Raw genomic sequence first — 15,750 nt, forward strand, 5'->3', positions numbered from 1 at the left:
TTTTGTTTTCTAGGGTGGTAGGTTTAGAATTTGAGCCTTGCCTAAAAACGGCACTATGGGGGTGGCAAGAGCCTTAGCCAGTATCCGGAATCCCAGGGGTGACAGGTGCAAGCCATCCCTTGCGAAGCAGCGTGGCTTGTCAAGCATGTCATCCCAGGCAGACAGACAATGGATCCCCTTTGAATGACACCAGAAATTAAGCCAATTGTTAAAGCTGATCATCTTGTCTCTATGTTGTGGCATCATTCTTGGTGAAGGAAGGATGCTGCTCAGGGTCAGGGTCATACCTGCCTGGGCTACATAATCAGAGAGCTCCTCTATGTCTCTTTTCATGTAGTCCAGGGAGGTACGTCTCAGGTCGTTCACACCAGCATGGACAATAACTGTGTCATATTTGTACTTGCTGTGGAGTGACCCGAGTGCTTGTGTTATGTGGTGGATTCTAGCGCCCGATAGGCAGCTTACTGTGACCCTCTCCTTGTTCAGCCTGGTGAGTGGGACATCAGTGTGTCTGACTATGGAATCACCTATGACAAGTATGTTTAGTGTTGTATTTGGCCTTAAGGGCTGTGACTGCTTTGCACACTGATTTTGTGGTTTATGTGTTGCCTGTGGTGTGTCATGAGGTGGCAGTTGCTTGGGTGTCTGCTTTGGAGGCCTCTGCTGTTTAGGTAAATTTTTGCTCAGAGCCTCCGTGTATGTCTTTGTGTGTTTATGTGTTTGATTCATTGTTGTGATAGCTTTATGTGAGACTGGTTTTGTGGTGTGTGTAGTTGCCTTCTCCTCCTGTCTGGTCTTGCCAGTCCTGAGTTGAGAGAGCTCAGCCTCCAGTTTGGCTAAATATCTACATCTCTCCCAAGTATTTGTGTTATGGGGGAGGAGGAGAGGGTTGTCTGTGTACATGAGGCAATTGTAAGATTGCCTCAATATTCCCAGATTCACCAACTGGACAGGAGAGGACTCCAGCATCTGGCCCTTCGACATGCTAGAGAAATTAAGAAGTTAGGGGTGTAACTGAATAAGAGAGGACTTAGTAAGGAAGTGGGTATGCCTGGGGGGGGGGGTTCGCTAGTGAGGGACTTTGTATAATACAGAAGTGCTAAGCCTGAAAAGAAGATGCTTTTAAGACAAGTGCTGAGCTTTTTTTTTTTTTTTTTTGGAGAAAAAACAAAAAAAGCTTTTTAATTAAGGGATATACTGTTTAGATTACTAGTAGAGCAGTTCTAAGGGACAAAATGAAGAACAGACTTTATGGAGCCAGAAAAAGTTTAACCTTGATAAACCGGCGCTGCCCGATGCTGCTCTAGTGGCAACTCCGCGCTAAATCGCGCTAAAGCACGCTAAAGCGTGCTTGATAGCAGGGGCTGGAAAGAGCCAGGAATTGACCCAATACGGCCAAGAAAACTACAGTTTCAAGTCAGTAACCACTCCCACGGGGGGGCAGGGAAGCTGCTCAATGTTTTTCACTGCCACTGATCAACAGAGAGACTTTCCTTTAGCCCAAGCAAAAATGGCCTCACAGAAACTTACAAACAGTTCAAGAACAGCAAGCCTGTAACTGAACTTTTTTAAATCTCAGAAAAGTGGGAAAAAAGCAAGATTTTTTTTTGTTTTTGTTTTTCAGAGATAGCAGAGGTTCACAAGTAAAATCAAGTTATAACAGTGCAGTAAATGACCCCACACAAGAGTGCTAGGTCAAAGACAGAAAATATGCAAGTTTTGAGAAAAATGATTTTAAAATTAAGTGCAAACAGGAAATTCAGTAAACAGCTTTTGGTTGTGCTCTAAATACAGCTACTAATGCAGAAATCAAGTTTAACAAGCCAGAAAATGCTCAAACTAGGCAACTATGCAGAAAAACTTAGCAAATAAACAGAGAAAAATACTTAAAATCTCAAAAGTGGCTCCCTTCTTCTCTCAGCGTTTTCTCCTCTTGGTGGGTGCTTCACCAACAGCCAACAAGCCTGAAAAGACGCCAAACCCACGAGGCAACTAGGTTTTAAGAGAGGAAGATGAAGGAGTTTTGGAAATGACCCCTGCTGGTCAATAAAACTACAGTTTCAAGTCAGTAACCACTCCCACGGGGGGCAGGGAATATATATATGGATTCACTTCAGAAGCTCGAAATACTGAAATCTCGAATTTCAGTATCTCGAGCCCAAGAAGTTGAAGCCACAAAACAATGAAAAGTAAAAACCGCAAAATTCAAAACCTCGAATACCGGAAGTTTTGAATTTCACGGTTTTACTACACACACACACACACACACACACACACACACACACACACACACACACACACACACACACACCATCCACCACACAAACACACACAATCACTCTACTACATGAAAGCACGGGGGCAAGCCCCCCACACCCCCTATTTAAATATTTTCAGTCTGAAGTTGCACTACATACAAACACACACAAAACACCACCACATAAGCTACTTTCTCTTCATGCACACACATCACAGCAACAAAACACACTGAAACACACCACAGCCCCTACGCAAACCCTTCTTCTGAAGTGAATCCATTTATATATATATATAAATATATATATATATATATATATATATATATATATATATATATATATATATGTGTGTGTGTGTGTGTGTGTGTGTATCTATATATATATATATATATATATATATATATATATATATATATATATATGTGTGTGTGTGTGTGTGTGTGTGTGTCTATATATATATATATATATATATATATATATATATATATATATATATGTATATGTACACACACACAGACACACACACACACACCCAAACACACACACACACACACATGCATGCATGCAGCAGAATAGCAGGAAAACTGTAGTTTCTAGTAGGAAAAGCAGCATTGCAGGTGGGTGATTTGCTGGGCAAGTCAGGCTTCAGTTATACCAGCTATGATAACTGGAAATCACTGATACATACTGGATAGATAGAGAGCTGGAACGATTGACACATTGCCACTCCACTGACTCCTTGCTACATCAATTGTCAGTTTTGAATACACCTCACTGTCATGCTATATGTTCATTATGTTTGTTTTCATTTTTTGTTTCCTTTTTGTCCATGTAGCTGACTTGTATGCCAGTTATGATCCATATAACAGCTGTTGCATAAAGCTATATAGCTTTCCTCTAGCTTGTGCTGAGTTAACTGCAATGTTTACTTCAGTGTTGGTCTTCCTATGTAGTGGTACACATTGTCATAGTGCACCCCCGTTTATTGATAATGCATGGTAACACCTAAATTTGCCGCACATTTTGTCATACCATAGCACATGTAATAACCCTGGTGAACAACTGCCATTCACAGTGTGTGTGTGTGTGTGTGTGTGTGTGTGTGTGTGTGTGTGTGTGTGTGTGTGTGTGTGTGTGTGAGTATGTCTGTGTGTGTGTGTCTGTGTGTGTGTTGCATCTTTTCACACTGCTATGTGATTATACAAATGGCACATCTGTCTTATGTTTGCCCTGCTATGAGTAAAGGCATCCATTTGATGCAGTATTTGCATAATCCACAAAAAACAGTCTTGGCATATTATATTGCTTTTTAGTGGACAGACCCTTAGCAATGACAGTATCACAACCAGAAGCAAGTTGTGCAACTGTTTTTAGTTCTGGACTACAGAATGTACTTTTTTCTCCATTTCACACTTTTTGTATAGACTTTGCAAACCAACATTTGCGTAGCCAACTTTCTTGACCTGCCATATGTATAACTATTTCTCATTTGTCCATGATGACTGATTGCCATCACTTGCTCAGTGGCATCCGCATGTTTATCTAAGTATGTGCTCCTCCCATCTCATAGCAAGAAGTTTCATTCCCTGAAACTTTGCTGCAAGCTGTGGCTTCCCTTGTATGTTACCTGCTTGGGTGTTAAACACACATATTGCCTGTGTTGGACTATTCCACAGTGATTGTGGGTTTAATGTCAACTGTACATCACAATACACAGTCTTTGACAAAATACTGCAACTGTTGCACATATATCATATACATAGATAGATGTAGTTATATACATTCATACACATACCGGCTGTTGATCTTACCTGATCTTACAGTGTGTCCATCCTACAGTGTTCACTATTGTCACTTAACTGAGCTGCATTGGTCTGTAATATAGTGCCTACATTTTGCAGGCACAGACTAGTGATATACAGCTACCATGTGACTTGCCTTACCTTCAGATATATCCACTTGTCTTTACTGAATGCATTGCTGGCCATGTACTAGTGCATTATCACTGTATGTGGGCATGCTTGTACTGCATGTGAGGAGCGCAGGTGGTACTTTTCCATCTTGTCTTACCCATGCCAGTGTCACTGCATATGTATATACATTTCCTATCATCTGCCTTTTTAGTCATGCACGTGTTTGTTATTTTATCCAATACGTGACCTTGTCCCTTTATGACTTACCAGACTACTATGATCTTACTGGCTTGAACACTGCCAGTACTGGGATTCCTTTGGCAACTTACATGTAGTAGCCTTGCATTATTACTTTGCATAGACATGGCCCTGTGCATGTTAAGTTTTCTATAGCTGGCCTTCCTGCATTGTTGCACAATGCATGTGTGCCATGTGCATGTGTGCCATGTGAGTTTACTATGGCAATATATATATATTGTTGTATCAGGATACATAGTTGCTTCATATAACTAGACTCAGTGTTGCTTGTGCATTCTGCATTTTTCCCATCATTTATTTCCATGGCTCATTTCCTTTCCATTTCTGTTGTTGACTTGTACGTTTTTGTAATTTCTGTCCTTATACACACTTTCCACTGAAGTTTACCTCCCTGAGATTGTCCTGTCATGTGACATCTGTATTTAGTGTTCCTTTCCATTTATCTTACTTTCTCCTATGTGCATACTCATACCTGGCCTTCATTTCTCCAGAATAGAAAGAAAAGGGGTCAGTCTCCAAAGTAAAAAAAGCACTTATGCATATGGTTTCTGAATGTGGATTATTATTTATATCATTTTACTGTCCTCAGTGTCAGTGAACTGACCTTACCTCTGGCTGTTCTGTACCTTTTTTTTTTCATTTGTGTTACCCAGCTCGCCCCATTCCTTGGGTGCATTCCGTGTGTTCTCAACACATGCCCTGCACCCCATTATTCTCAGACTCCTTTCTCATACAGAGTTATGCATTGTCTGCAGCAACACTATATATTTTTTTATATTTTGCATGTGCTGAGCTCACTGATAATATTAGCAGATGTTGTGGATATCCACTTATGTATTTGACAGCCATTACATTTGTTTCTGCTGTTTACCTGACTACATACATTCTTAAATATATTCATTAATGTGTTCTAATATTAATCTATTTTCTCTTAAAAAAAAACTTACCAAAACACCAGAGACCTCCAAAACACAAATCTGCTGCAACTAACACAGTCCACACAGCACCCATGACTCATAGCAACACCAGTGTCTCACCCCACCAAGCCAGTAAGGCATGGCACTCAAAAAGCAAAGGTTCTTGTCATTGGAGAGTCAATAGTGAGACACACAAGATGTCCCACTCACCAGGATAGAGAAGTAGAAAGTCATGGTCAGCTGCCTGTCCAGCGCCAGGATTCATCAGGTCATAGATGCACTCAGGTGTCTCAGCAACAAGTACCATTATGACTCTTGTCATAGTTCATGTTGGTGTGAATTACCTGAGATGTACCTCACTGGACTATGTGAAGAAAGACATGGTCGAGATCTCTGTGTGTCCCAGGCAGGTACACCCCTAGCCTTGAGCCTACTACCCTCACCTAGAATGATGCCAAAGTATAAACAAAAATGAATGATCTCAATAATTGGCTCAGTTTTTGGTTATGGGGGATTTCAATTATCCCACCATCATCTGGGAAACCTTTGCTAGCCCAAACTTGCTAGCACAAAAGTTCCTTGACTTTGTTAATTCAAATGCCCTGGAACAAATTGTCCATACCCCGACAAAGGAAACAAACATTCTGGTTCTGGTCCTCACCAACATACCAAACAGATGCACTGCCACAACTGTCCTACCCTCATTAGTTAAAACTGACCACAAATAGCTTTGAGCGGACACTAATGCCAGTACTCAGAAAGGGTGAAATCAGACTAAAAAACTTCACCAAGGCAAAATATGCCCTCCTAGGTGAAGGTATAAATTCATTCCAAGCCTCACCCTAAGCTGGAAATGTTAACTATACCAAAGCTTACACTAAAGCCCTGTACAATCACTTGCATAAGTGTATAATCTTGGCCATACCAGAAAGAATTAAAGCCAGAGCCCAAAGTAAAAACAAGCTGACATGGTGGACATCCAGCGTCAACAACCTTTACAATAAACACAAAAAGCTACTGTCCAAGAAAACAAATGCAAGGCCCCAAAAATGGAAATCACCCTCCTTAGCCACAACAGGCAAATAAGACAACTTTTATTTATTCATTTATTTCTCTTTTTTTATTTATTTATTTATTTATATTTGTTGACTGGGAGTGTCCGACTGGACGTAGGTCCATTTTCAGAGGAGGCCCTGGGAGAAAAGCTCCACAGTTAAAATAAACAGACAGTAGTTACATTGGATTACATAGCAATTAACAATTTACATAACAATTACTTACAACATATTTATAGATGAAGAACATAGTACATAAGTAGACTACTAGAATCTTTATCTGTGAAGTACATAACAGACATTAACAAATGTTACAATAAGATGTTCCTGCTGTATAATAAGTACTAGGCTTATGAGCATCTGAGCTTGCTATAATCAAGGTAGTTAGTGGAGTGGAAAGAAAGGTAGTGGTTGGATGGGGTGGGTGATATTAGAGTGGGAGTTGAAAGGGCATAGCCAGCATGTTTTTAGGTGCACTTTTAGTAAAGTTTTGAAGTGGGTGCATGATGGTATGGAGGTAATTGTGGCTGGGAGGGAGTTCCATAATTTGGCTATGGTGCAAGAGAATAGTGCTTCACCAGCAGAGTTATTGGCTTTAGTGATCTGCATGTGATTTTTGTTGCTGGATCTTAGTGGTCTGGTGGTGCGATAGGGTTGGAGTAGATTCTGGAGGGATGGGACATTTAGTGGATGGTTTACTAGTTTTTGGGTGAATGAGAGTTGATACCAGTGAAGGAGGTGAGGTGAGGAAGTTCAAGCCAGCCCAGTTCAGCAAGTGAGAGACAGTGGTGACTATGGTAGGATGCTCCTGTGGCGAATTTGGCGATTTTATTGTAGCAGGTCTATAGCTTGTTTAGATGGATCATTGCCTTAGATTGGTATATATTGGAGAGGCATAAAGTAGGGTGGAGATAAGGTGGGAATTTGCTATTGAAATCTTTGCTGCTTTGGTGAGAAGTTGCTTATTTCTGTATAATGCTCCTAGTTTTTTGTGGACTATTTTTGTGGTTGTGGATATGTGAATGTCAAATTTTAGTTTATTGTCTATTTCCACTCCTAGCAATTTGGTGTGTTCAGTTGTCAAATTCTCCAAGGTCTCCTTTGAGAGAAACTTAGCAAGTACAACCAACTATAACCATAAGGCCTTTTATAGCTATGTACATAACCTAAAGGGTAGAACCCAAGCATGGGCAGAACTAGTGGCTAACAGTATCACACACAAACTGGCCCCACAGAGATAGCACACCTGCTAGCAGATAGGTTTAGTGAAAATTTCACTCACTTTTCCCCTCTTAACTTACAATAAACCTTCCCATAAATTCACCCCACCCTACATATCTGAAGAGCGGGTCCTTAAAGTCTTGTCCAAGGCAAAAAATACAGCCTTTATGGAATCAGACAACATCCCAGGCTGTCTTCCAAACATGCTAAAACATGAAATAGCATCACAACTAAGTACCCTTTTCAATCATAACCTAACCACAGGCTTCGTTCCTCTGTAAATGAGAACAGCAACAGTTATTGCCCTCTACAAAGGTGGCCTAGCGATAGACCTGGGGAATTATAGACCCATAAGCCTACCAGCCTCAACTGTAAGGCCATGGAACATATCATTATGGACTTCATATATAAAGACATAGGTGACAGCCAAACCCTGGATCCTACCCAATTCAGCTTCATGAAGGGCACAACCTGCCTGTTAAATCTGGTGGATTTCTTTGAAAATGTGACCAAGGATAGTAATGAGGGTAAATCTGTGCACACAGCATACCTAGACCTGGCAAAGGCTTTTGACACAATCCCATATTCAGGCATTACTGATAAATGTAGCAAACACAAACCAGACACACATTATTAAAGTGGGTGACTCCATATCAACCAGCAGACCTGTTACCAGTGGGCTGCACAGGGGTCTGTGCTGGGCCCCCTACTTTTTGGTATGTACTTCTCAGAAGTTCAAGTCAAAAATAAGGGGTTGTGGCTGACCCGGTTTACAGACGACTGCAAACTAGGTGCAATGTAGAGCAATGACTGGTGTATTAGTCATGGTCTCAAAATGAATGCAAAGAAATGCTTCATCATTCCCTTTGGCACAAAGTCCCCTCACACTATCATATCAGCAACAATACCCTAAGTACCCATAAAGTGGTAAGGAACCTGGGATCACAAGTTAACAGTGACCTTACCTTTGACTACCATGTGTCTACTGTAGTAAGGAAAGCTTTTCACATAGCACACTTGATTAGTGAAAGCATTGCCTCAAGCACAAAATAAGTTATATCCCCCCTATACTCAGCACTTATCTGGCCCATAATTGAGTATAATGCCCCATTTGACATGTGCCATACTAAGCACCTACAGCAATTAGTGAGACCTCAGAGGTTTCTAACAAAGAAGATCAAGGGGTTCCAACATGTGCCTTACACAGACCGACTAAAGTACCTGTGACTATACTCCATATCGTAAAGACTTCTTAGGGAGACATGTCTGGCCTATAGAGCAACCCAAGACCCAAAACTAATGAACTTGCTGCCTGGATGAGTGGATTGTGCACCATAAATTGTTATCGAGGATAGAGCCCACAACCATCCCGGACAAGGACAGTCATCACTAAATGCAATCCTGGGTATTTACTAGCATTTCTATGATATTACATTGGGATGAAACAGCTAGGCTTAAAATGACCTCCAGGTCCATAGCCTAGTAATCTCCTTTGATCCTATGATCTTATATATTATGGCCGTGCCTTTGTTTGTCCTACAGTTCTTTCTTATTTCTCTAATAATAAATGCATGCTTGCACACTGTTGCCATTTTCTGCTTGTGTATGCTGTGCACACCTACCTGTATAGTCATTTGACTTTAGTTTTGCTTGTTCTTTTGCACTGGGTCCCTCTTCACTGCAGACTATGCATTGGTCAGCAAACTGCTTTCAGTGACACGCTAACTAATCTTTTTTATCTGTACTATGTATTATAATACATAGAGTTGCATGTACACTAGTTTCAGTGCTAGCTGCAAGACTGAGACAATGTTTCTTTTTTAGTTTTTTATTTAGTTTTTATTAACAATCACAATATAACAAAACAAATATATTATTAAAACATAACAAATAAAAACTATTTACAATCATCTATATCAAGGTTTTTAAGAATTAATACAAATATCATTAGCATTTTTCAAGTATATCACAATTTCTTACATGCAATATACTGATGCATAATGTTAGGTGTCCCCTTCTTAATGGTTAACGATTCTTTCTTGCGTGCACTTTTTGCGAAATTTAGAAATTCAGGGAATAGTAGGGTATTTTTACATTTCCAATTTAAAGTAATATGTTTCCTTGCAATCACTAAAATTGACCATAAAAGAGACACCTGTGTTTTTCAAATAGCTTCTGGAATTTGAGCATTAAACAATATTAAAGAGTTCATTGTTATACATTTATCTGACTACAATGCTTGTGAAAAAATTTAAACTCTTTACAAAACATCAATATTATTTTACATTCTAGTATCATATGTAGCCAGTCTGCTTCTATATTATTCTCACATCTCCAGAAATTAACATTTGATATTTTGTTTATTATTGCAACCTTATGGGGAGTTATAAAAGACCTATGCAGATATGTCCAAGTAAATACAGTGAAGAAGATGTTTTGTTTATCGATTTAAGTAATAATGTTTTATTCTCCTCAGAAAACTCTGCATTATTAACTCTTATAGAGTAATCCCAAGATTTTACTTCTACAAAGAAACAATCCATTCTTAATATCCTATATTTTTGATAGATATGACCTATCCTTACCTATATTAGAAATTATGTTAAATAACAATTCTAAATTTTTTGGGACATTTTTACAAGTGAGTCTAAGGACAATTTTAATTTATCATTTACAAAATCCGTACAACTTTGCATACTGAACCAATTATTTTGTTGTAAATTATATCTGGCTAATACATACTCAGCTGAATGTGTTTTATTGCCATTTATAAACTGGTGCCTAAATATTAAATGACTATTTTTAAAATCAAGCATTTTTCTTTGATTATGAGTTGTTAAACATTCAATAATGAATGCTATGGGAAAGAATGCAAGATATTTCATTTTATAATTATTATTTAGATATCTTCTAAATGTTGATGAAATATAATTAATTAATGGGATAGAGAAGCATGTATTTTCACTATACAGACAATAATTTTTAATAGCCAATAGATTTTATTGTAAGCAATTTGTACATGCAGATCAATCACTAATTTATTATTACTTAACAATATTTTTTTTGGAATTAATTTCCACTCAGAATCATATGAATTATTTAACCACTGAGCTATAATTTGAATATTTGCTGCTTTTAATTACAAATCAAAATTAGGGAACCTAATACCACCATTTTCCCAGCTTTTCATATGCCATTCTAATGAAATCCAATGTTTCTTATGGAACCATAAACACTTATGTAGCACAGAATTTATTTAAAAAAAAACTTTTATTGGGTATATTTCCAAAGATTGAATATAAAACAAAATGTTGGTAATATTACAATTTTATTAGCATAAGCCTATCTTCCATAGTGAAGAATAGTTTATTCCAACTAGAAATTAGTTGTGTAATTGTATCATTTATATCTGTATCGCTAACTAATATTAGTTATTTACTATTTGAAGCTATAAAAGTCCCAAATATTTAATATGAATTATTATCCCATTTAAAATTAATATACTTTTTTTAGGTCTGATTTTCGATCTTTGTTAAATAACATATTGGTTTTGTTATAATTGCATTTCAATTTAGAAATATCTTACAACATTCCATGACTTTGATTATGTGCTGCAATGATGAATCAATATTAACAATAGTTAATATATCATCTGCAAAGAATTGTATTTTAGAGGAATAATTCTCATTGATTGAAAAAATTGTTATATTTCTATTTGATCTGATGTGATTTGCAAATGGTTCGCTACATAAAACAAATAATGGAGTAAGTGGCATCCCTGTTTTGTACCCTTTAAAATTCTAAAAGATTTAGATAGCAAAAAACCTATTTTAATAAATGCAGATGCATCATTATATAACATCTTGATTAAGTTAATAAATTCTAGAGAAAATTTAAACTCTTCAAGAACTTTAAACATATAATTCCAGTCTACAGAATCAAAAGCTTTGTCCAAATCTAAACTTATAATTGAAGTTCTTTTTTTCCTTTTTGTTAGCAAAATCTAGTAAGGTGTTAAGTCTTATAACATACATACATACATACAATCTCCTGTTTAATATAAAGCCTGTTTGATCATTGCTAATAATTTTGTCCAAAATATTCCTGGGATTCATGAAGCTTGGCGCAAGAACGATGTTAGCCTTGCGCTGAGCATGAGGCGTAGAGATAACGCAACAGTACCATATGCATATTAATGAAGGCACGCTGCTGCACCATCCACGTGCACTGGAAACGTGCGCCGGGGTGTAGGGGGCATGTTTTAGTGCTGCATGGAGGCGGGAACATGTTGGCTACAGTCACGCAACCTAAAATGCTGACTAGTACAGCCTGCCTCTAATAGTAATCACTCCTGTCTGTGTCTGTGGATACTGAAATGTATGCAAAGCATACAAGAGAGTTCTGCAAACACCAAAATAAAATCACAGGAGTAAACACACAAGCACGTAGCTGAATGTTGAGCCCCCATCCCTCGAACAATTACATTTAAATCCCTGTGTCCGTATTTCATTGTAGTGTGGATTTTTATACCAAGTGGAAGTGAAAGCAGTGTGTTTGCGCACCGCTGCCCTTTGCTAAGCCTAGCCCAATGGTCAGAGAATTCGCTTAATATCTGCCCATTCGCAGTCCGAGTCATCCTTGTCTGGATGGCCCAAAAATTAATGGGTATAACCTGGGCCAACCTACCATATCATGAAAGATAAGTATTTGCGTGTACATATGTGCGTGAAGTACAACATGTGGAAGACCAAATATGCTAGGGTTGGCCTCAAAACCATAATCGCACAAGAGATATGTAGAGTAGGCAATGTGTACTGCTGTCTGTGCCATGGGCTAACAACCAGAGAAGGGATGGATGGTGTGCATGTGGATTCTGGGGGGGGGGGGGTGATGGGTAATGAAATAATCCACCGAGGGGAGAATGGGTCGGATGTGCAATAGGTGAACTGGAGGTGTATGAGGGTCAGTTTTAAGTATGTATGCATACACACATGCATACATCTATATGTAGATGTACATTCCCTGTAACATATCCATTCCATTTGCAGACATAAACACATGAATGTGCCCTTACAAACCTTGACAGTAGATAGAATAATAGGTAGTCCATAAGAGGGAAGGGTCGAAATTGCTAAAACGCAGAAGTGTGTGCAATGTCCGAAGTCAGCGCTGTGCTGAATAAGTCAAATGTGAGGACTGTCTCACACAGGGAATTATCCCTGTGATCTGCCTGCAACGGCAACTCCAAATACTAAACCGGTCTATTTGTAAATGAAACACGCCAAACACATACATAATTACTTCTCATGTGTAACGTGTACGTTACTATATAGTCAGACTAATTAATTCATTGTAGTGTCATGTTAAGAGGAGTAAGTATATAAGGAAGTAAGAGTCTAATCTTGACATAAAGACAACTGTGTCCCATGTGGGATAACACAAATATTGCGATTACTGTCCTATTGGTCACTCATGTCACCAATGTTTGTGGACTAAATGTTAGGGATTCCTGAGGATATGTGTAGTGAGTCAACCGATGGGATGGGTCTACAGCGATAGGGAGCAACCAATGTGTACTGGTGTGGATACACTGCAAGTCCAACTGGAGAATGGATGACTGCAGTGTTAGTGAAGTGTTGGGGTGGGGTGGGTGATTGGGGAAGTAGGAGACATGGGTATATGGGTATATATGCAACAGAAGAAGCACAGTAATAGTGTATTGGTCAGAGCATTTGCCTAATGGATAGGCATTCACGGTCCGGGTCCCACACTAGCACATATCATTTACCATGTGGAATGTGTATATAAACATATTTACACATTGTATTGCTGTACAACCTACATAAGAACATGTACATGTACATGTGAACTGGAGTACTGCATGAAATGTGTAATTAATGTCATTCAATCCCAGTGTTAGTGACATAATGAATAAGTTACTATTATGCAGGTGTAAGCACAAATATGCAGTATTAAACATATCTAAGCACCAGTAAGCATGTTTAAGTGCGTTTGCATGGTGGTACATTTCCATTAACAGGGCAACACAGTTAATGCAGGTGCTGACCTCCAAATCCAGTGTCAAGCGATTTGTGTTAGTCTTAACTTGTGTGTGTAAAATGTAGAAGTTACAGTTGTTCTCAGTTTGTTTTTACATTTTATCCATATAACTGATTTACACACAACTGTTAACATTAACATCCAAACCACATGGCTTGAGGTTGGAGTTGGAGCTGAGCACCTGCATTGAAAGTGTTTGCCCGAAAGCAGCATAGTGCATAAACAAAGACAAATGCCTACTATTACAGCAGTCTAGCCATTATAGGAAAAGCAGGCATTGTAGAAAATGTTTTCATTGTCAAATACCCATCCTCAACATTTCTAATTATACTAACTCGGCTTCTTTAAGCTGCGAGGATGCGATTACAGCCAGTAAACAGTGATCGTTTGCTTGTTAAGAGTGTCACGCATGGATTTAGGAAGGCATCACTGAGCCCGGAAATAACTGTGTTTACAATGTATACTTCTGTTGGTAATGTACAAGGCTTTTACATAATTAATCCAAGTTGAAGCCTAATCCTAACAACTTCTGTCTTGTAAGCCCTTCACGGCAAACATATACATAGCAATTTCACTGTCTTTTAATCATCATTTCACAGGCCTCACAGAGGACTGAAACTGTCCGATTACAAATTGTCAGCATGACTACGTCTTTGTAAAATGTAAGCACAGGCAGTTACTTCATGTTAGGCATTTCATGCAGTGTACATATCACCATGTCATGCCTAATTAACAGAATGTCATGTTATTTGCAAGCATTTCCTTATTACTGATTTCCTGTCTGTGCAACTTACTGGGGCAATACTTTATATCAATGGCTCCTCTGTAATGCAGTACCTTAACATGTCTGTCACACAGATGTGTGTAAAATTAGACTAGTTATCTGGTTAAACATTTAATTATTAACACAAGCATTTTATACTGGCATGTGCTCAACAGGCATGTTAATGAGCTGCATTACACCTGAATGATTGCATTAATAGTGTTGCCCTGATAACTTAAATGTACCCATTCAACAGTATAGCACATGCATTCAATTACGTAGATGTGTGTGTGTTATTGTCTATATATATATATATATATATATACACACACACACATATATATATATATCTATATATCTATATATATATATCTATATATCTATGTATATATATATATATATATATATATATATATATATATATATATATTTATATATATATATATATATATATATATATATATATATATATATATATATATATATATATATATGCATATATATATATATATATATATAGATATATATATATATATATATATATATATATATATATATATCTATATATATATATACACACATACATAGATTACATATATATATATATATATATATTTATAGACATACATAGATATAGATTATATATCCCAAGAACAAACCTCATGACACCAAAGCAATAGAAAAGAAAAACACCTGCAACTCCTGTATTATGTACTGGTGTTAATCCTAGAGCAAGTGTGTTTCTGTCCGACACATGGGTGCAGACTGTAGTCTGGGTAATAATAGGGAGGCTGACGTTACTCACCAGGCCTATTGCCAAATGTATGGGTATATCTCGCCAACCCAGTCACTTGGCTGATTGTGACATATATGGCCACTATATAGGAAACTACAAAACACGCTCCCCAATACATCCAGTGGCTAGACACTCACAGCCACCAACACACAGAATATGAATTACAAACACACACACCTGCTATGCCTCAGAATAGAACACCTGCCTGACTACTTTAACACACTACAGCATTATGCAGTTACCAAACACGCTACCGAGATTACTGGGTTATAGCAGTCCGAGAGGTATATTTCTAGGTGGGTGACATCAGCATCCTTGCCAAAGTTGAGTATATGAATTGTACACACTGTGAGTAGCCTAAAAAGTATTTCTCTCTACACGGTCTTAGACAGACAGACACATCACATAATCACACACACAATTGGCAAGTCTGGGTTTAGAACTACTACCTAACTAGTTTATAACTACAGCAGTATGCAGTAATGAGATGCGCCATGGAGATTACTGAG

This window comes from Protopterus annectens, chromosome 3.part1, assembly GCF_019279795.1.
Source record: "Protopterus annectens isolate FY-2018-M chromosome 3.part1, PAN1.0, whole genome shotgun sequence".
Taxonomy (NCBI): domain Eukaryota; kingdom Metazoa; phylum Chordata; order Ceratodontiformes; family Protopteridae; genus Protopterus; species Protopterus annectens.